We start from the raw sequence: 23,963 nt of genomic DNA on the forward strand, positions 1-23,963 counted from the left end.
TGAGCCTGGGAATGTGACCACATTTGGACAAAGGGTCTTTGCAGATGTAAGTTAAGGATTTTGAGATGATATCATCTTGGATTATCCAGCAGGACCCTAAACCCAATGACACATGTTCTTATAAGAGACACACAGGGGCAGACACAAGAAGGCCATGAGAAGGAGGCAGGATTAGAGTTATGTAGCCAGAAGCCAAAGGTGGAAGTTGCAAAGGAAGGATTCTCCCTAGACCCTTCAGAGTGAGTAGGACCCTGCTGACACCTTGATTTTGGACTTTTAGCCTCCAGAGCACTGAAAGTAAATTTCGGTTGTTTTAGGCTACCAAGTTTGTGGTGATTTGTAATAGCAGACCTGGAAAACTAATACATTCTATTTATATGTATCATGATAAATAGCACAGTTGGATTGATTTATATTTAACATTTATTTTTGTGTTTTGTTTACCATCTTTTTTTTTTTTTTTTAAAGACTTTATTTATTTATTTATTTGAGAGAGAGAGTGAATGAGAGGGAGAGAGTAGAAGCAGGGAGAGGAGCAGAAGGAGAGGGAGCAGACTCCATTGAGCAGGCAGCCCGACTCAGGGCTCAATCCTTTGACTTGAGTCAAAGGCAGACGTTTAACCAACTGAGCCACCCCAGGCACCCCTACCATCTTATTTTTCTGCTTTATTTTCTTTCCTGATTTTTGTTGGATTGATAAAAATTTTCTATCATATTCTATTTCTTTCTGTGTTGATTGTATTTCTGGTCTTCTAATGGTTACACTTGAAGTTTTAGCATAAATAATTAATCTTATAAAAAGCCTAATCACAAAACAAGAATCTTATCATGCTTTTATATTGCTCAAGTGAACATAAACTCCATCTAATACTGATTCCTATACCTTGTTTCACTTTTCTACCCATAAAAAGTTAACAGTTTTTATAGTCTACAGTTAATTAAATTTATCTGCTCATTTATTAATTTCTGTGTTCATCATTGTGTCCAGAACCCCACAGCTTTCCTCCTTTCTTCCTGCTAAAGGACACATTTAATGCATAATAAACTCTTTTAGTCTCTGTGTGTTGGAAACTATCTATTTTGTCATCACTCCCCTCCCTGCCCCCCTTACTTACACTCCCCCCCAGCCAGCCCGATGAGTCCACCCAGTCCTCTCGGTCCTGCACAGGTCTTACCTGGCAATGCAGTAGGGTTCCTGCCCTATGGACATATTGAAGCACTGACAAATATGCTGCCAAGCTGTCAGTGGACAGCTTGATTTAATTCCTGGTCGTAAACGCTGCTGTTATGACCTCCCTGGGACCCGAGCTTCACGCAAGCCTGGCACTGGGCACAGTTGACAATGGCTTTTCTCCACAGGCGGAGGAGCCCTGGGGCAAGCTCTGTTTTCTGGTGATGATCCTGGCTGCATATGGTTGTGCTTAGGCCTGGGGACCCTACAAAGGATATATCAACTCCTAGCTGCCATGGCAGGTTCCTGGAGCTCAGGTTTTTTACTTTGGGTTACTGTCCCATCTCCCAGTGCATGGAGATATGTGTTTTCAAAACTGGATGTGTTTTTGTTTAATTTTCTGTTTGTCTATTTTGTCTATTATTGCTGTTTGAAAAAAAAAAGTATCTCATTGCATGAATTTTCAGAACTATATTTTTATTTTTCCAGAAAACATTTTAAAGCATTAGAGTTCCTTAAAGTTTTGGTTCATTCCCACCTGAAAAACATGTCAGCCTGGGTTGGGTGTGTTTGTTTGTTTTGTGGATGACCACTGACTAAATCTTTAAAACTTAATTTTTTCTAAATAATGGTCTATTTGGATTTTTCTTTCTTTTCTTTCTTTTTAATTTTTTTTATTTATTTATGATAGGCACACAGTGAGAGAGAGAGAGAGAGGCAGAGACACAGGCAGAGGGAGAAGCAGGCTCCATGCACCGGGAGCCCGACGTGGGATTCGATCCTGGGTCTCCAGGATCGCGCCCCGGGCCAAAGGCAGGCGCCAAACCGCTGCGCCACCCAGGGATCCCGATTTTCCTTTCTTTTCTAAGGTTAGTGTTAAACATTCATTTTTTTTTCCTGGAAAATCATCTTTATTTTGCAACTGAACAAAAAAGACATATAATTATTTTAGTTTCCTCTAAGTCTGAGGTTATTTTCATCATCCTTCTTTATTGTTTTTTTTTTTTTGTGCTGTCTCCTTTTATCTTGATTATTTTTCTCCTAAATAACTCTACTTACTTTTTAGTTGTCATTTTTTCCTTTCTATTACATTTCAGTCTCCATTAGTTTTTCTTTCTGCTCTCCTTATGTTTATTCTATTATTTTCTAATTTCTTGAGTTATATTTTCATTTTTTAGTATTTATATTTTTAAGTAATCTCTATGTCCCACATGGGGCCCAGACTCTTAACCCCGAGATCAAGAGTCACACACACTGCTCCAACTGAGCCAGCCAGAGACCCCTTCATTTCTTAGTATTTATAAATACTCATATCTTTAGCTCTCAATCTTTCCCTCTGTTTTAGTCACATCTTATAAGTCTGAATATGAAGTGTTTTCTCTACTGTTATGTTCTAAACATTCTGTAATTTTTGTTTCGATTTCCTCTTTGATTCAACAATTGTAATGGTTGCTTGATTTTCTTTGTTTTCTAGTTTGGTCCCTGATTCTGAATTTTCCTATAGTGTGACAGGAAAATGTTCTATTGTGTGTGGTTCTTGACAAGATACCAACTATCTGTTCTGTGAGCTCAATGCATAAAATACATCTTAAGCCTTTTCTATGGGTCTTCTCTCAGCTTATTTATTATTTTATGAACTTTATCTGTCATAGCCTGAGATAAAGTCTCTATTTCTACCTCTTCTTTTCTTTTTTTTTCTTAAGATTTTATTTAATTTATTTATGAGAGACACACAGAGAGAAAGGCAGAGACATAGGCAGAGAGAGAAACAAGCTCTATGCAGGGAGCCAGATGTAGGACTCTATCCTGGGACTCCAGGATCACACCCAGAGCCTGAGATGGGTGCTTAACTGCTGAGCCACCCTGGAGTCCCTGCTTTTATTTCTTTGTGTTGTTGCTTTGTGAACTTGGATGGTACTGTAGCTTGTATATAAATATATATGAATTTAAAGTCTTCCTTGTACTTTTCTCCTTATGATACATTGCCTTTATTTATGCCCATTTCATGTTTTTTTTTTGCCCTGAATTTTATTAAGTCATCATTTTTATATTCTTTTTGTTTACATAGCCCAGATTTTTACCCCATATCTCTATTCTTTCTTGGTTATCACATTTTGTATCTGCTCAAAACTACAAATAGCCAAGGTTTGCTTTGAGATCCAGCCTGAGTATTTTTATTTTAATAAGTTTATCCATCTGAATTTACTGATAACAACAGATACATTTGGTGTTTTTAACAGTCTTTTATGTTACAATATATATTATTGTTTTTAAAGATTTTATTTATTTATTTATTTATTTATTTATTTATTTACTTATTTATGAGAGACATAGAGAGATAGAGAGAGAGGCAGAAACACGGGCAGAGGGAGAAGCAGGTTCCATGCAGGGAGTCTGATGCGGGACTCGATCCCAGGACTCCAGGATCATGCCCTGGGTGGAAGGCAGGTGCGCTAAACTGCTGAGCCACCCAGGGATCCCCTATGTTGTTTATTTTTGTAAAAATCTTATGTGATTTGTGTTTTCTATATTCCATTTTGCGCACACATTTCCTGAAGATTTGAAAGGTTTTTAGTTGGCTTTCATTTATTTCAATGGCTAGTGTTTTTAAAGTTATTTTTGTGGTTTAATTTTACTTAATTAATCTTCTTTTTCTTCAAATAGGAATTATCAACTCTGGACTATGTGCAATAAAAAAGTTAGTTATGTTTCCACCTCTTCTCACTTCCTCTGTCAAATTTCTCCTCTCTATGGTAACTTTCAGCAAATCATATTATACTGTGGTTGTTAGTTCTTCTAGTATTTATGTTTAAATATCCTGTATACTGTTACATATCTTTATATAACTTTATACCTTTAAATATCCTTTTACATCTGTTAGTTGTAATATCTTAGTTTTGATTTCCTTTAAATCAGGTTGTAAAGGATCAGCTAATCAGTACATTTTTAAAAAAGATTTATTTATTTATTTATTTATTTATTTATTTATTTATTTATTTATGAGAGAGAGAGAGAGAGAGAGAGAGCCCATGCATGAGTGGGGAGAGGGACAGAGGAAGAGGGAGAGAGAGAATCTCAAGCAGACTCCTGCTGAGCACAGAGCCAAATGAGGGCTTGATCTCATGCCCCTGAAGATCATGACCTGAGCCAAAACAACAGTCTGGCCACAACTGACTGAGCTACCCAGGTGCCCCAATACATTTAAACTAGTTCGTACTTGGGGGACCTGGGTGGCTCAGTTGGTTGGGCATCCGACTCTTGGTTCTGGCTCAGGTCATGGTCTTGGGATCATGAGACTGAACCCCAGGTTTGGCTCCCTGCTCACTGCAGAGTCTGCTTGGGATTCTTTCCCTCTTCCTTTCCCTCCCCCTCTGCCCTTCCCTCACTCACTCATGCTCTCTCTAAAATAAATAAATAAATCTTTAAAAAAAGAATGTGAAATTAAAAACAAAAACAAAAACAAAGCTTCATGCCTTCATATCTTCTCTCCCCTTCTGCTCCTCCAGGCATTTATTAGTTACATTATTTATAAGTTATCATGGTTTATAATATTTACATAGTTTCTAAAGTTGTGATAGGAGCAGCTTTACAGTAAAAAAAAAAATTCAATCTTAACCCTTAGTCTTTTTTTCCTGTGGTTTCTCTATTGATCTTGTAGTTGGCCAGAATTACCTACAGCTTATTTAATTAGAGCTTCTGGGCATTATATTCCCTGTATGTTCAAAAATATTTGTTTGCTTTTATCTTTGAAAGAAGAACTGGCTGGGTAATTTTTCTGAGGAATTTGTAGACATGGCCCAACTATTTTCCAGGGTTGCAGTAGAGAAACATGTGGCCAGCCATAATTTCTCCCATCATAATCCCCCAAAATCTCATGATTTTTTTACATGGAAACCCCAAATATTATTTCTCTTTGGTACTCAGTAAACCTTCTACTTTCAGTGTCGATTCTTTTGTATCAAATATTCCTGGGATCTACAAAGCTGTCATCATCAAGACAGTGTGGTACTGGCACAAAAACAGACACATAGACCTATGGAACAGAATAGAGAATCCAGAAATGGGCCCTCAACTCTACTGTCAACTAGTATTCGACAAAGCAGGAAAGACTATAACTGGAAGAAGGACAGTCTCTCCAATAAATGGTGCTAGGAAAATTGGACAGCCACATGCAGAAGAATGAAACTAGACCATTCTTTTATACCATACACAAAGATAAACTCAAAATGGATGAAAGATCTAAACATGAGACAAGAATCCATCAAATCCTAGAAGAGAACACAGGCAACACCCTTTTTGAACTTGGCCACAGCAACTTCTTGCAAGATACATTTATGAAAGCAAGGGAAACAAAAGCAAAAATGAACTATTGGGACTTAATCAAGATAAAAAGCTTCTGCACAGCCAAAGAAACAGTCAACAAAACTAAAAGACAACCTACAAAATGGGAGAAGATATTTGCAAATGACCTATCAGATAAAGGACTAGTATCCAAGATCTATAAAGAACTATTAAACTCAACAGCAAAGAAGCAAACAATCCAATCATGAAATGGGCAAAAGACATGAACAGAAATTTCCCAGAGGAAGACATAGACATGGCCAACAAGCACATGAGAAAATGCTCCACATCACTGGCCATCAGGGAAAGAGAAATCAAAACCACAATGAGATACCACCTCACACCAGTGAGAATGGGAAAAATTAACAAGACAGGAAACAACAAATGTTGGAGAGGATGTGGAAAAAGGGGAACCCTCTTGCACTGTTGCTGGGAATGTGAACTGGTGCAGCCACTCTGGGAAACTGTGTGGAGGTTCCTCAAAGAGTTAAAAATAGAGCTACCCTATGACCCAGCATTGCACTGCTGGGGATTTACCCCAAAGATACAGATGCAATGAAACGCCGGGACACCTGCACCCCGATGTTTATAGCAGCAATGTCCACAATAGCCAAACTGTGGAAGGAGCCTTGGTGTCCATGGAAAGAGGAATGGATAAAGAAGATGTGGTTTATGTATACAATGGAATATTACTCAGCCATTAGAAACGACAAATATCGACCATTTGCTTCAACGTGGATGGAACTGGAGGGTATTATGCTGAGTGAAGTAAGTCAATCAGAGAAGGACAAACATTATATGGTTTCATACATTCGGGGAATATAAAAAATAGTGAAAGGGAATAAAGGGGAAAGGAGAGGAAATGAGTGAAAATATCAGAGAGGGAGACAGAATATGAGAGACTCCTAACTTGGGAAACGAACAAGGGGTGGTGGAAAGGGAGGTGGGTGGGGTGTTGGGGTGACTGGGTGATGGGCACTGAGTAGGGTACTTGACAGGATGAGCACTGGGTGTTACACTGTATGTTGGCAAATCGAACTCCAAAAGAAAATATACACACAAAAAAATATTCCTGGGATCTGATAAATCTGTCAAGCTGTGGTTTGAGGCTTTCATTTTGTTCAAAAAGGTCTCCCAGAATTGTATTTTTAAAGATCTTTTTCCATTTTTTTTTTTTTTTGGTATCCCTCCTGGGATGTCAATTTTGCATAAATTTAATCTCCATCGCTTTCCAATTTGTTTTTTTCTTTACTCTTTTTAAAAATCAATTTTATGGGGATCCCTGGGTGGCTCAGTGGTTTAGCACCTGCCTTTAGGCCAGGGCATGATCCTGGAGTCCCAGGATCGAGTCCCGTGTTGGGCTCCCTTCATGGAGCCTGCTTCTCCCTCTGTGTCTCCACCTCTCTGTCTCTCTCTCTCTCTCTGTGGGTCTCTCATGAATGAATGAATGAATAAATAAATAAATAAATAAATAAATAAATAAATCTTTTAAAAAATCGATTTTATGATGAAATAATTTATACAATAAAATTCACGCATTTTAAATGTATAATTGTCAATAAACACGTAAACCTATATAACCGCCACCACAATCAATACATAATATTTTCATTATTTTAACAAATTCCTTTTTGCCCTTTCTCAATTTCCATCTCCTATCTTCAGCCCCAAGCAACCATTGATTTGCTTTTTATCACTACAGATTAGATTTGTCTTTCCTTGAGTTTCATAAAAATGGAGTCATAGAGTATGTACTTTTCTGTCTGGCTTCTTTCACTCAATATAATATTTTTGATATGTGTCTACTTTGTTGCATGTATCAGTAATATTCCTTTAGTATAAAAATACCACAATTTGTCTAGCCATTCACCTCTTTGGGTGGTTACCACTTTGGGCTATTATGAGTAAAACCTGTATGAACATTCATGAACATGTCTTTGTGTGATCTCTTGTGGAAACACTTAGAAGTTAAATTGTTGGATCATATGGTAAGTGCATGTTAACTTATATGAAAGAAATACCATTTTTACATTTTTATCAGTAATGTAAGAGTTTCAGTGTCTCCACATCATTGCTAATGTCATCTCTCAATGTTGTCAAATCAAGAACTTTTAGTCATTCTAAATATTTTAATTAATTAATTTATTTATTTATGATAGTCACAGAGAGAGAGAGAGAGAGAGAGAGAGAGGCAGAGACACAGGCAGAGGGAGAAGTAGGCTCCATGCACCGGGAGCCTGATGTGGGATTTGATCCCGGGTCTCCAGGATCGCGCCCTGGGCCAAAGGCAGGCGCTAAACCACTGCCCCACTCAGGGATCCCAAATTTTAGTCATTCTAATGGGTACATTGGTATCTCATTATAATTTTCTCTACTCCTTTCTTTAAAATTTTAGCATTCACTATTGTTTCACTTATTTTACTGGCTAAATAGATGAGATATAAATTTAAATCATTCTAATTACAGTTCTAAGGAACTCCCTGCAATTTAAACACGAACTTCTTATTTTAGAACAATTTAAGTTTGCACAACAATTGCAAAGATCATACAGAGAGTTCCTATATACCCTACCCATGTGCCCTTACTATGAACATTTAACACTAGTATGGTATACTTACTAATTAATAGACCAACACCGATTCATGATTATTAACCAAAGTTGGTACTCCATCCAAATTGCCTTCACATTGACCTAATTAATGTCCTTTCTGATTTCAGAATCCCATCCAAGATACATATTACATTTAGTAGATTTGTCTCCTTAGGGTCCTCTTGGGTCTCCTGTGTACCCCTCCCACTCTAATAGTGAGAAACCTGGCTCCCACCATACAACATCATCTACTTAATTGTTTAATTCCAGTATACACGTATGGTGGCACCAGAATTAACCCATATCCCCACAGGGATTCCACAGTCATTCCACAGGGAATGACTTTATCAACTAGAGTACAGGACTTCTATAGTTTCTTGTGCCTATAGTCATATAACTACTAATTCCCAAAGTTACTTAGGTTAGCATCTTTTCCTCCTACCCCCTTCAATGAAGTTGCTTCATACATTCTACTTTCTATCCTGGGATTCCCCCCACCCCCACTTAAAGGATTTTCTTTTAACTTTACATAAAGTTCACTCTTTGTGCTATAAAGTTCTGTGGGTTTTGACCACTGCACACTACCATGCATTCAGTATTACAGTATCATATACAATAATTTCTTCACTCTCAAGTAGTCTCCAGTGTTTCACTTCTCACATTCCCCACAAACATCTGATGACCACTGATGTTTTTACCACCTTTATTTTAAAAAAAAGATGTTTTGTCTTTTCCTTTTTGGTCAAAGTTGACTATCTGTTTTAGTCTATTTCTGGGTTTCCTATTTTATTTCATGAATCAATGTGTCTATTCTTTCACCAGTACCACACTGTCTTGATTACTGAGGTTATAGTAAGTTTTGAAATTGGGTAGTTGAGTCCCCTAATTTTGTTCTTCTTTTTCAGGATTGTTTTGCTTATTCTAGACTTTTTGCCTTTCCATATAAATGTCAGAATAAATTTTGATGAAATCCACAAAATAGCTCTCTGGGGTTTGGATCAGGATTAGATTGCATCTATAAATTAAATTGGGAAAGATGACATCTTAATAATTTTGCATTTCCAATCCATAAGTATGAAATTTCTCTTCATTTATCTAGATCTTCTTTGATTTCTTTTTTTTCAGAGTATTTCAGTCTCTTCATGTAGATCTTATACCTGTTTTGTTAGGTATGTTTTATGGTTCAGAATGTGGTCTTGGGCAAATGTTCCATATGAGCTTGAGAAAAATGTATATTTTGCTCTTGTTGTATAGAGTATCTATAAATGTCAATTAGATTGAGGTGATTGATGGTGTTTTTCAGGTCACACATATTCTTACTGATTTTCTGTCTGTTTTATAAGTTACTGAAGCAGGGATGTTGAGTTCACAAACTGTAAGAATGAATTTGTCTATTTTTTCATTCAGTTCTATCAATTTTTGATTTGTGTATTTTGAGGCTTTCTTGTTAGGTGCATACACATTAAGGATTGTTTTGTATTCTTAGACAATAGACTTCTTTATCATTATATGTCCCACATTATTCCTGATAATTTTTGTTGTGAAATCAGTTTTGTTTGAAATTAATATACTACTACATCTTGCTTTTAGATAGTGTTAGAGTAGTATATCTATTCCATCCCTTTATTTTCCCCTCCCTGGTAGCTATGCTAATAACATGGCAACCTTTATGCTTGCTTCTGCCATATTTCCCATGTGCTCCAAATAATCAGAGGAAACCTTCCTCACCATGTGAATTCTCTTTTTCTTTAAAGCTAGTCATGCTATATAATTCATAGGATATATACTTTTTATAGGAAGGTATAGGTACTCCTAAGCTGATTCATTGCTCTTTGTGGAGACAATTTCCCTGCTTTTTCTTTTCTGTTTCTTCAAGTATAATTAATACACAGTGTTATATTAGTTTCATTGTTTTTATTTGTCTTTATGATGTGTATAAACATATTATCTATTACAGTCTTCTGTGGAGTAGTGGATTTGACTCTTTGGGTTGCAAGATAGCTTAAGGAAAATGGGAAATTTATCTTAAAGATAATAGGTATATCTAAGAACACAGAACTAGATAGTAACAGTATCAGGACTGGATCATTTATTTGAATCTTTATATTTAAGGCAAATTTCTTATATACAACATATAATTTGGTCATTTATTTTTAATTTCAGACTAACAATTTATATCTTTTAATTGGTATATTTAGACAATTCACATGAAAAGTGATTATTGGTAGAGTTGGATTAATATCTACCATGTTTGTAACTGTGCTCTTACATTTGTTCTTTGTTTCTTTTTCTCTCTCTTTTTCTTCTGCCTTATCTGGTTTTAACTGAACATTTTATATAGTTTCATTTTATCTCTTCTGTTATGATATCAATTATACTTCTTTTTAAACTTTTCTTATGGTTGCCCTAGTGTTTCCAAAATACATTTTTAACTAACCCAAGTCCACCTTCAGATCACACTCTGTAGCTTATGTATAGTGCAGGTACATTCTAACGGAGTACTATGAATTCTTCTCACTCATCGCCAAGGACACTGCTATCATTTATTTCATTCACTCATATGCTATAACCACCCAACAAATCATTATTATTATCACTTTAAACCATTATTAAGATGAAGAAAAATAGGGGTGCCTGAGTGGCTCAGTTGATTGTCTGCTTTTGGCTCAGGTCATGATCCTGGGGTCCTGGGATGGGGCCACACACTGGGCTCCCTGCTCAGCGGGGGATCTGCTTCTCCCTCTCCTTCTGGCCCTCAACCTCCATCCCCTGCTTGTGCTCTCTCTTGCTCACTGTCTCTCTCTCAGATAAATAAAGTCTTTTTTTAAAAGATGAAGAAAAATTAAAATAAAAGGTTTTATTTTACCTTCCTTTATTCCTTCTTCTTTATATGGATGCAAATTTCTGTCCTATATAATTTTCTTCTGCTGGAAGAAAATGTTTTAACATTTCATGTAGGGCAGGTCTGCCAGACATGAATTCCCTTGGTTTTCATTTGTTTGAGAAAGTCTTTATTTCTTCTTTGAGGGATAATTTTGTGGAATATAGAATTATAGATTTGTGCTTTTCTCTTTCAACATCTTAGATATTTCATTCTACTTTCTTTTTGCGTGCTTGGTTTCTAATGAGAAGCTCACTGTACTTCTTATCCTCTATAGGCAAGGTCTTTTTTCCCCCTCTGGATTCTTTCAAGATTCTCTTTTTGTCTTTAGTTTTCTGCAATTTGAGTATGATAGGCCTAGGTATAGTTTTTGGTATTTATTCTGTTTGGTAGTCTCTGAGCTTCCTGGATCTGTGGTTTGGTGTCTGTCATTAATTTCAGATAATTCTTGGCATTATTTCAAATATTTCTTTTGCTCTGTTCTTTCTTCTCCTTCTGATATTCCAATTACATGTTTGTTACATATTTCAAAATTGTGAGATTGTTTCATAGTTCTTGAATGTTCTGTTCTGGTTTCTTTGTTTTGTCCTTGCATTTCTATTTGGGAAGTTTCTGTTGACCCATTTTCAAGCTTACTGATTCTTTCCTTGGTCATGGTGAGTCCACTTATGAGCTCATCATCAAAGGTAATCTTAATTTATTTTAGGGTGTTTGTCTCTAGCATTTCCTCTTGACTCTTTCTTAGAATTTTCACCTCTCTTCTTATATTTCCTATCACTTCTTGCATGTTGTCTACTTTTTCCATTAGAACTCTTAACATGAATCATGGTTTTCTTTAAAAACTCTGTCTGAGGGCAGCCCAGGTGGCTCAGCGGTTTAGCGCGGCCTTCAATCCAGGTCGTGATCCTAGAGACCCGGGATCGAGTCCCATGTCGGGCTTCCTGAATGGAGCCTGCTTCTCCCTCTGCCTGTGTCTCTCTGCCTCTCTCTCTCTCTGTGTCTCTCATGAACAAATAAATAAAATATTAAAAAAAAAAAAAACCTCTGTCTGATAAGTCCAACATCTGTTTCACATTTTAACCTGGTTCTAATGCTTGATCTTTGCAGATTTTTTCCTGCCTCCAGTGTGCTTTGTCATTTTTTGTTGAAAGCCAGACATGTATTAAGCAACAGGGTATGAGCCTTTAGTGTGAGGATCGTGTTAATCTGGTTAGGAGTTAGACTGCACTTAGTGTTTCCTGTAGCTACAGGGGCCAGAGGATTCAAATTCCTCCTAGTGATCTTATTTTTGTCTTCTCTCTTGACTTTGGGCTTCCCTAAATACTCCTCATCTGTGAAATGAAGGTCTTGCAGATTTTTCTGCTATTATTCCACTGTTATAAACTGAAGCCCTGTTGGAGTGGTAGTAAACTGTGGGGGAAGGAAAGCATTTTATGACCTCATTTAGAGTTCAGTGTTCCTGTAAGCTATGCCTCTGGGCGGTGACCTGCACAAGCAATTTTCTATTGTCACAGATTTTTTTCCCTAAGTGAGATCCAAGGTTAGAGAGGGTGGAGGGGGAGAAATGCCCTTCTCCTAGGGGGGATAAGGCTCTGGCGTAGGCTGTTCCCCTAAGCATAGTCTTTGTTATGGACTACATTCTGGGTTGAGTAACAGTGATTACTCTTCCCCTGCCCCTGCCAGAGCCATAAAGGGATTTTTATAGTATCTTCATCTGATAACCTAATGGGGTTACTGAAGGTAAAGCCCACCAAAGTGTGAAGTCCCCCCAAAACTAAAGTCCCTCAAAGTTTCTCACTTCCAGGGTAGTCTACACTCACCCTCCAGAAATTTATAAAAATTACCTTTAAATTTTCCTATTGGTTTATGGCTCCAGCAGCATCTTCTCCAGGTAAGCAAATCTTAGATGTGTCTCTGGATTTCCCCATTTCTCTAGATTTCAAGGTGGCAGTTTGCCCTGCTCTTACAGATTGGATATTTGTCTCTTGCCCAAAATTATATGTTGAAACTCTAATATCCAATGTGATGGTATTAGGAGGTGGGGCCTGTGGGAGGTGATTAGGTCATGATGGTGGAGCCCTCATGAATGAGATTAGTGCCCTGATAGAAGGAAACACAGAGAGCTGGCTCACTTGCCCTTCTTTCACCGTGTGAAGACACAGTGAGAATCCACAGTCTGTAACCCAAAGGAGGGTTGACCAGAACCTGACCCAACCAGAACATGAACCTAAACCATACTGGCACCTGATCTCTGACTTCCAGCCTCCAGAACTGTAAGAAATAAGTTTCCGTTGTCTATAAGCCACTCAGTTCATGGTACTTTGTGATAGCAGCCCACCTGCAGACTTTGTTCGCCACTGGGCTCAAAAAAGTTAATTTTTAATTTACTCTGTTTTTTTCTTATTATAAGAATGGGAATGACAAACTCTAAGCTCTTTACATGTGGGAGCTGCATCTCAAGTCCCCTGATCCTTTCTACCACTCTGTTCACATCTTTTTCATGTAAAGGATCCTAGAGAAGTTCCACAAATGTAACCATTATATTGCAGGGATTGGACTCTCATGAGTAAAATTAAAGACCAACTTTCTTCTGCTGTCCCTTTAGATATGCCTGTGCACTAGTTCTTGTCCCAGCTCCAGGTGAAATCTCAGGTATGATAACTATCTGGCTAGGATTAGATTTAAAATTTTTTTAAATTGAGATGTAGGTGGCTCAGTGGTTGAGCATCTGCCTTCAGCTCAGGTCATGATCCCGGGGTCCTGGGACCGAGTCCCCCATCAAGCTCCCTGCAGGGAGCCTGCTTCTCCCTCTTCCTCCATCTCTCTCCCTCTCTCTCTTTTTCTCTGTCTCTCATGAATAAATAAATAAAATCTTTTTTTAAAAAAATTGAGATATAATTCAAATACCATGAAATTCACCCTTTTGAAGGCATATAATTGAGAGCTTTTTAGTATATTTACAAAGTTTACCATCCATCACCACTATCTAACCTCAAAACATTGTCATCATCTCAGAAGGAAGATCTATACTCATTAGCAGTCACTCTCCAGTTACTCACCAACACCCTCAATCCCTTGTAACCACTAGCCGACTTTTTGTCTCCATGCTTTTGCCTGTTCTGGACGTTTCATATAAGTGGAATTATACAATATGTGGTCTTTTGCGTCTGGCTTTTTCCACTGCATAATGTTTTCAAGTTTTCTCAGTACTTCACTCCTTTTTCAGCTGAACAATATCCCATTGTATGGATCTACCATATTGTATATGTCCATGCATCAGTTGATAGATATTTGGATTGTTTCTACTTCTTGGCTATCATGAGTAACACTGCTAGAAACATTCATGGACAATTTTTGTGTGGACATATGTTTTTAATTCTTTGGGGTAGATACCTAGGAGCAGAATTGCTGGGTCCTATAGGAACTCTTTGTTCAACTTTTCGAGCAACTGCCACTGTTAGATTTTTTTCTTTTTCTTTTTCTTTTTTTTTTAAATTTATTCAGAGGCAGAGAGAGAGAGAGAGAGAGAGGCAGGCAGAGAGGCAGAAACACAGGCAGAGGGAGAAGCAGGCTCCACGCAGGGAGCCCGATGTGGGACTCGATCCTGGGTCTCCAGGATCACACCCCAGGCTGCAGGTGGCGCTAAACTGCTCTGCCGCCAGGGCTGCCCTGTTAGATTTTTTTTAAGTCCTCCAGGCACTTGTAAAAACAGCAAGTCTGGTTTTATTAATTTCAAAGTGCAGAATGATAATTTAAAAGTCCAAGTTCTTACCTAATTTAGAGTCCCTTCCCTTGTCCAGTTTGGCCTGGAACCCCACTTGAAGTATACGGCAAAGGGGGGTTTTATTGTCTTTACTGGGTCCTCTGCCACTTCTGGGTCATGAATTCTGACTCCTCCAACTTGAGATGTGGCAGGGAGAGACAATCTGGTGAAAAGGACGCATGGCCTTATAGGGTGACTTAAACAGTCATCTGCACTGGTGCTGATTCTTTCTGTCATGTGACGCTATAAGAACGTGTTTGGTGATACTCTCGCTGGGAACTTCCTATAATTCCTTTTGACCTGGGTAATCCCTCTCTTATGCCCAGTCTCTTACAGCTCAATTCTCAATCATGGGCAGGATACCAGTTTGACAGAGACTACTGATTACTCTCCAATATCAGTTTTACCCTCTGTCCTCAGAAGTAGAGTCCCCAACTTCCTTGAACACATGACAACTTGGAATTTTCCAGCCTGCCTCATAGGTGTGTGTGGCCTATAACAACCATGTTCTCACCGATGGTATGTGAGAGTCCTATGTACAACATCTGGGAATTGTCATCACATTTGGGGAGACTGCTTTTCTCCTTCCTCCCAGTGGGCTGTAATACAGAGGGGGTGGGTGCAGCTAGGACAGTCATGTTGGGCCCTCTGGTGCAAGCTACATGTTGGGTACAGCAGAACAGCAAGACAAAAGGATTCTGGATCTCTGATGACTTTGGAACCACCATATGAGCCCTGACCTGCTTACTTAGACCTGAGGGAAATTAAATTCTTTCTCCTTTCAATCTTGTTTAGGAGAAACCTACTTCTTTCTTGCCTTGCTATTGTGGGTTTTTTCCTTACTTGCAGCAAACTAAATCCTAACTAATACATTCCTACTTTGACTCTCTTGAAGTTGCATAGCCTCTAGAAACAGTTCTTGTGCCTGGTGTCCCCATTGTAACAGTGCGAGGCAGCCTCCCTCCTATGAGTCCAGGAGGCCCATGGGGAAACTCACACATCCTTGTCCCTGCCACCAGTGAATATGCACAGTCCTGGCCCTCTCCTCTTCCTCAGTCCTGTGGTCTCAGCCTCTCACTGTTGCTTTTTTAGGCATGTGTCAGGCTTCAGATCTGACCCCGCTGAGCCCCCTTGATGGTTTTCTTTTCGGTTAAGGGGAAGAAAGACTTCCCCTCCCCTCAAATCCCTCCTAGGTGAGGGGAGGGAAAGGCCACAGTGATCTAATTCCTCTCCCCAAATAAATCTTCCTCCTCCAGCCTCTCCAACCACCTTCCTTTGTGAACAGAGGTGAGTGATTCCTGATGGTGACAGAACAGGCTTCATCATCTCAGTGTGCCCCACAGAGGGGGCCTGGTACCTCAACTTAGGAAGTCTCACCTTGAGGCCTTAATCAAAAAGACAAAAAAATAGAGAACCCCAGAGCATCCAATTTTAACTTGCTTTTACGTCACAAATTATAATCTCTGGGGTATTCTCTTTCAAGAGCTCCCTACATGGTGGCTAATTCAGAATGGTTAAGGAAGGCATGCTTTCTTTACATCAGTAGTTCAAAAATTTTATGGTCACAAATAACTTTGAGAAGTTTATGGAAGTTGGGCCTCAGCCTCAATCCTGTCTCCCAACCCCACAAGCTATTCTAAGGACTCTTATACCAAGTCATGCAGAGGCAGGAGTTCTCAGAATGTGATCCAAGAACAGTTGATTCTGGTTATCTATTCAATGGTCTATGTGTGTAGTAACAGGTGGCAGAGCTGGGTTTCAAACTGCCCCTGAAGCTTCACTCCTAACTTCTTCTACCGACATGTAGATAAGGCCTCCTTGGGCCCTCTAGCCCAGCCCAGCCATCAGCTGGACACGTGTGGCATGGAGCTGAAGAACTGCCTGGCTAAGCCCACACATGTTCCTGACCCACGGCACCATAGAAATGAATTACTGTTTTAAGTTGCTAGATTTTGAAGTAGTTCAAGGCAGTACTAGAAACACTTTTTACAAAGAACATCCAGAACAATTAGAACTACTGAATACATGTGAGTTAAGATTTTCTGAGTGAGGGCAGCTGGGTGGCTCAGTGGTTGAGCATCTGCTTTCAGTTCAGGTCATGATCCTGGGGTTCTGGGGATCGAGTCCCACATCAGGCTCCCCATAGGGAGCCTGCTTCTCCCTCTGCCTGTGTCTCTGCCTCTCTGTGTGTCTCTCATGAATAAATACATAAAATCTTTAAAAAAAAGATTTTCTGAGTGAAAATTAATAGTTGAGAAAAAAAATAAGACAGGACTCATGGATACTTACCTAGGTCTCCAGCCATTCACCATCAAGTTACATATAAATCCCAGGTTAAAAAAAAAGGCAAATATCCCTTTCACAGATTCAAAGCAAGTGGGAATAATTTAATATATTATTTTTATTGTTTACAAAATGTATTCAAACTCTATGTGTTATTCGACCTCAAATTGGTGGACGACATATGTATAATCTTTCACTGGTGGATGAAACCAAAAATCCAAGATATATTGCCATGGGGATCCTCCCACAAAGCTGGTGGACATCTGATTGTATTTCCAAAGCATTAGGGGGAGGAGGAAAGCAGCTCCTGGAGTATTAGGTGATAAAAGGCAAGCTACAAAATAGTATATAGTATCTTATCCCACTGACAGACCCATTTGCTCCACAAATACTATGGAAGGGTCTCATGGATATAATGTTGGGTTGAAAAAATCACATTGGAAATGTATATGCAACATATGTTTCTGTTTCTGGAGGAAGAGGATATAGGTGTATATTTTTAAAACAATGAAAACACATAAACATAAAAAATTTTAGTTATTACCTACAGAGAACCTACCTGTAGAAGCTAGACTTAATATAACACAAGATAAAATTAAAAATTCCTAAAACCCAAAATCAAATGAAATAACTGAACCTAATTTTATGCACTATCAATGGAAACCTCACAGAGAACAATTCTAAATGACCAAGTAATAATTTGACTATATTTCACTAGCGAGATATACTGTGTGAAGAGCTGTTAAGGCCACAAGAACATTAAACTCTCTTTAGTAGTCATATTGGTATTGGTTTTGCTATTGAGAGACTGTGGTGCATGCATTCTGAGATAGTAATTAGGTTGGTGTTGTTAAGAACAGGGAACTGGGAGTTTGGGTCTGGATATAGATGTATGATCGAGGAAACTAAGAAAAGCTTGTAGTCCTGAACTGAAAGCATTAGCATGAACTTGTGATGTACCCTCTCTTCTTTCCTTCCTTCCTCTCTCCCCTCTCACCTCCTCCTTCTTTCTCCCATCTTTCTCAGCCTTAACCAGCAAAAAGACCTAGAAACAATTACCTGCTCAGTAGTAATCAGCATTCCTACCACCCATATTGTGGTCTTGGAACATCATTTCTCACAGAAAGAAAACTGTGCTCCTTGGAGAAATCGTTGAGTCCAGTCTTAGGACAGGGAACGTACATCCGGAGACTGGAACATCATGGCATGCCTGAGAGCAAGGAAGTTTTCAAGGGTTACTGGGTTTGTATCAAGAAGATTTGGGAGCAAACTTGAATAGTTTCTCTTGGCCAAAGATGGGACACTTTGAGTATCAGGGAGATAGTAATGGCAATGGATTGGGACATATGAAATATATTTAATATAATATCCCCCCCGCCCCCAGAACTCATTGGTCCCCTCAGTGAGGGGTGCTAGGGAAGTAAAGGATGCTAGGGAAGTAACTCATTGTTTTGAAAACTGGTAGGTAAAGAAAAAGAATCAAGCACATATCCAGTCTTTACTAAGTGAAATATACCTCTGAGTAGCAAAACAGTTGATCAAGGGGGCTTTCTCTAAGTGGGTATAGCCTAACTAATAAATGAAGAAATGATAAAATCAGCATATCACCATTTTGTACCTTTTACTGAAGGAATGGCTGCTGACACCACAGAGAGAAAGACAAGATGTATGTGCCTCCCACTGGAAGACCACAGCCACCCATGAATGAATCTTCTCATAAAAATCCAGCTTGAATCCAATCAAGACTTTAGATCTAACTGCAAGCTGACAGAACATTCGAGGTACAGAGAAACATGATAAACTATACTAAGGAAACACAGCAAAGTTCTGATTATGGGAAACTAGAAGATGAATGTCCTGGCTCTTCGACAAATAAATTGCAAATTAAAAAAGGAGATAAGGATGCAGGAGATTGGAGGAGCGAGTACAGATTGCAAGATACTTAACAGACCTATTAACTAATGTCAATTATTTGGATTCCAACTCAAACATCTAGGAAAAATATTTATGAGACAGTTGGGAAATCTGAACACTGACTGCGTACTTAATGATAATAAGAGATTATTGTTACTTGTCATTGAGTGTGACAGTGGTACCATGGTTATAATTTTTAAAAAGAGTCCTTTTAGTGGTACATGCTGAAACATTTATGGGCAAAATGATACTTGTAAATCTGCAATTTGCTTCACAACAACCTAGGAGGGGAGAGTGGGTGGGAGTTACAGATACAAGATCAGTAATGAGGTGACAATTGTTGAAACTGAGTGATGGGTAGATGGAGATCCACTATGCTCTTCTCTCTTATCTTGTAATGATTTGGAATTTTCCATGACTAAAGTTCAAACAAGAGATTGTGTATGCTTGTGTATGTGTGTGTGCATTTGTCTAACTTTATATAGTAAAATATCTAGAAAACTAATTGGTATCAAGACATCCTTCCTGGGATGCCTGGGTGGCTCAGTGGTTGAGCATCTGCCTTTGGCTCAGGTTGTGATCCTGGGGTCCTGGGATCAAGTTTTGCATCAGGCTCCCTGCAGGGAGCCTGCTTCTCCCTCTGCCTGTGCCTCTGCCTCTCTCTGTGTGTCTCTCATGAATAAATAAATAAAATCTTAAAAAAAGAAAGACACTCTTCCCATCACATCTGGTTAAAGGGGAATAAACTGGGGGAGAATAATGCCTACATAGTAGCGTTGGGTGGTGGCATAATTTGTACCAAAGGGCTACCCCAGAGTAGGTGCCCAATCTAAATTTCCTCCTCTGGTTGATCAAGCTGGTCAAACTCAAACCATCAAACCTGTGGGGAGAAGATCATGTTCTCATCTCACCCTCCCTGTCCCCCCTTGATCATGAATCCAGGAGGCCCCGCTATGGGAGTGGTGTGGTGGTGGAGGGGTGGGGAAGGAGACACCTAGCTGAGTCTGTCCACTTTGCTCCTCTCTTATTGCCCTCATCCATTCCTCCCAACCTCTGTGTTTCCCCTTAGGGACCTGAAGAGACAGGTTAGCCAATGTCATCAGTCATGACACTGGTCAAGGTGTTCATTAGTTATTAGCTAATGTGTTCTCCCAGGAGGCCTGCTGCGAGAGTCTGAGGGTAGGGATTTCAGGCGGACTGATGGAGAGAGAACTCTGGGAAATGGTGTTGAAACATTCACATCAGAGGCTCTTCAGAGGCCGGGGTGTTCCCTTGGTGTTGGCCCCTATGTGCCCCTAGGTAGGAGGGGGACAAAGGGCTCCATAGCACCCTGTTAAGCTGCCATCTTCCACTCACCCCCACCTCTGCAAATGCCTTGCTCCTTCATGCCCTTGAATTTGCTGTCATGGCTTAGAGATCCCGAGGATGCCTTCAGACCTCCTCTTCCTGCTCCTCTCCCTGTCTCCTCATTCATGACCCCCACTCCTATTTCACAACCCTTCCTCTTTTGGTTTGCTGGACACTAGTGTTGGCTTTCTTTTGCTTCTACTTCTCTTCATGTCGATCCATGCATGTTGGTGTCTCTGACATTCCATCTCTGGTCCTCTTCCCTCTGCACGTTTCCAGGGAGGATGTCACACTCTTTCCAATGCCCTCCATCACTGTTGATGTCCCCATCTTCCTTGGCAGCCCCTGCCCCTCATCTCCAGGCACTCTGCTGACTCAGGTGTCCCCCCTGCTCCAAATGGAACATATCACTCCCCCTCCACCACTGGCTTTATGTCTGCTGCTCATCTTGGTTTCCTTGGTTTACTGCTCACTTGGGTATCCTAGCCATGACTTCAGAGCTTCTTGGTTCTTTTCTTTCTCTGACTTCCTATAGTCCTGTCACTTCTGCTGCCTTGCTCTCTCCACCCACTGCCATCAGCACTATTGTCATCCTCCTTCTTTTCCTCCTTTCCATCAATTCCACCCCAGGCTTTCCTTCCATTGGTTAATGTCCATTCATTCTTCCAAAGCCAGCTCTGGCAGTTGTCTCCTCTGGGAAAGTTTTCCTGACTGCTCAGAAACTTCCATTTTATCATGTCACAGCCTGGCTTCTGTTGTTAGAATAGAAGAATCTAGTCTCACTGAGGCATTAGTTTCTACAATCAGCATTTCAAGTGAAAACTCCATAAAGTCAAAATTACCCTTGAAGATAATTTTAGCCATGCAGCATTGGAATAGTTAGCTCTTTGGCTGAGCACCCAGTAGGACAATGTCTTATACTTAGGGTCCACAGTGGACAAAATACAAACCTACCACCTACAAAGAGTCTTCTTTACACTAGAGACTCACACTAGAGCAGAGATTCTCACACTGCGAGAGGCAGGGGCAGATAGCATATTACACTTCCTTTCCTCAAGACTCAACGTTGAGAGCAGGGGTGAGAGCAGAGTTGTCAGCTTTGTTTAAATACTACCTTACCTCTTCTTCAGTGCTGAACATGTAGTTGAACTTGCCAATGTCACATATGTGAATGGACTCTGTATTGTAGCTTCTCTGCCTTCCCTGCCAATTTTGAGCATCTGACTCAGGACTTCATTCCCAGGACTTAGAATGCCCTCCACCTGGGAGAAACAGAGGATGCAAGTTGAATGGATTAGTGGTTTAACTTCAGGGCCTCTCCAGAGATGGGCAATTCCAAGATGATGAAGTAGCACATCATGCCATCCGAACAAATGAAGTAGGCCTACTGGGTCAAGGTCTCTATTGGCTTATCAGGACCCTAACTGGAAGGAATGCTCCGAAGCAGAGCTCCCAAAGGAGAGCAGGGCCGAAAGGCCTAGGACTCCACATCAGCTGATCGGCAGGCGATATTACTTTGAAGCCTGTCCTGTGGCTGGACCCACTCATCGATGAGCTCTGGCCGTGTTCTGACTGCTGGTCTGCTGGCCTCTCTCTTCTCTAATCCAGGTTTAACGAGATGAGCGTCATTAAGAAAGGCAGGGCGGCTCTCCTTAAAGTGAACAAAGTGACTCTTCACAGAAGGACTGATTTTAATAACCCAGCGCAAGACCCCCTTTAAGGTACAGAATGATTCCGGCACATCAGTTAAGTGTTACACAAAACAGACGTGAGTATTCAAAATCAAAGGCGTTTTTCATTCATGTGAAAAAGGGATCAGTAAGCTGCATGAAAACTGGGGTGCGTAAAAGTCCCCGGGGCCTCCGTCCACAGCAGGAAAAGCTCAGAGCATATTGGGCCCAGGGGGAGGCAGCCTTGGCCGCCCATAACTCAGAGATAGAAGGCGGCGATCTTTGGGCCCTGCCTGTGTTTCATGTGCGGGCTCCTGCCTCTGATCTTTCAGCGGCTGCCTAATTGCCAGTGACTGTTTCTGTGGACACAAGGGTCTGCGAAATGTGTAAGGCCTGCGTTTTTCCAGGGGAGACTTTTTCCTTTGCACATAAGCCAAAGATTCCTTCATACACAAATTCTTTCTTAGGCAGGTCATCGGATTCTTATTCAGGGGACGTTGACGTGGAGTTCAGGGTGCACCGCTGAATGTAAATGTAGACACCATCCGGTAACTTGAGCGAGAGGACGCGCCGGTGGGAAGGCCGGCGATGCCACCAAGGGCCTGCCCCACGCTGCCTTCACACGTGGCCACTGCACCTGACCTAAGGGCTAGTAAATCAGCTGTTGGTTTTCCCAGAGTGGCCGCGGCTTCACCCTCCATCATCCTCAGCCTTCGACCCCGGGTCCACTGCGACCGAAGGTACACACAGTGTATTTACTGAGCACCTATTACGCGGGTCACAGGCACTAGTTCCAGTAGCCCTAGGAGCAGGCACTTTTGGTACCTCATTTTCACAGCGAGGAAGCTAAATTTCATACAACACCCGAGATCACAGCGCTGGTAGATGGTGGGGCCAGGATTTGAAGGCAGGGAGCCTGGCTGTAGTCCTTGCTCTGGCCCAGCACCCTCGTGACTCCTGGCAGATGGGTTAGGGCTGGCTGAGCTTGGTGTTCAAGGGTCTGAGGGCAAATTCAGGTTTCGCAGAGTAGCCCGCCGTGAATGATTAGGGAACTGCCTAAGGGGATCCAGACACAGAATAGAAGCACATGTCTGGGTATTTGCATCCTTGACTTTATTTCAAAGCTCCTACAACATCTGTACTCTCAGAAACTGTGCCTGTCTCAATCTCTACAAATATTTACTCCTAGATTTTTGTAACATCTGACACTAAGGTAATTAGAGTAACTCTCCCTGTAGGCAGAGCAGGTAATGAATCACTAACAGCCTTCTGTTTCATTTTCTGGACCGGCCTTAGTATATTTCAGGTCCTGACAGATTGTAGATCTACTAGGGGAGTGGGGGGAAGGACCCAGAGTGATGGGAAGGAAGCTGTCTAGTTAACTCAGAAGGGCGGTTGCTGCTGCTGAGATCCCTGCTCTGGGGACCCTACGGCCCATCTTCTAGTGTAGGAGGTACGTCAGCTGGCTAGGAGGGGGCTTAGGACCCCACTGACTTCTGGGGCCTTGGTGACCCACTCAAAGGGCAGAACAGTCCCTGCCACACGGCAGGCAGGCAGGCACAATGATGAGGTTTGATTAGGTAAATGATGAAAATCAGGGTGCATCTCTGACCAAAAATGGGTTAGATCTTTTTTGAAAAAAGATTTTATTTATTTGACAGAGAGAGAGAGAGAGAGAGGAGAGAGAGAAGAGAGAGAGAGAGAGAGGAGAGAGAAAGAGAGAGAGAGAGAAGAGAGAGAGACAAGCTGAGGGGAGGGAGAAGGAGAAGCAGACTCCCCACTGAGCATGGAGCCCGATACCGTGGCTTGAACCTAGGACCCCGGGATGATGACCTGAACCGAGGGCAGATACTTAACTGATTGAGCCCGCTAGGTGCCCCCCGAAAATAGGTTAGATCTAAAATACCAGGCTATGAGCAAATGTGGACAAAAATGGAGATTATAACAACCTTACTTTTTAATAATTATAACATTATCATCAGATATGAAACAGATTTTACAAC

At 40.6% G+C, this 23,963-nt stretch overlaps 1 long non-coding RNA gene across 1 annotated transcript; it reads left to right on the forward strand.

Moving 5' to 3' along the window:
- Nucleotides 1-1,359: 1,359 nt before the first annotated feature.
- Nucleotides 1,360-6,280, forward strand: LOC140595900 (uncharacterized). Its single transcript, XR_011997834.1, has 3 exons — nucleotides 1,360-1,488; nucleotides 1,863-2,040; nucleotides 5,114-6,280. It is a non-coding gene; the product is annotated as an uncharacterized lncRNA (long non-coding RNA).
- The last annotated feature ends 17,683 nt before the right edge of the window (nucleotides 6,281-23,963 follow it).

The sequence above is a fragment of the Vulpes vulpes genome, chromosome 16, assembly GCF_048418805.1.
Source record: "Vulpes vulpes isolate BD-2025 chromosome 16, VulVul3, whole genome shotgun sequence".
Taxonomy (NCBI): Eukaryota; Metazoa; Chordata; class Mammalia; order Carnivora; family Canidae; genus Vulpes; species Vulpes vulpes.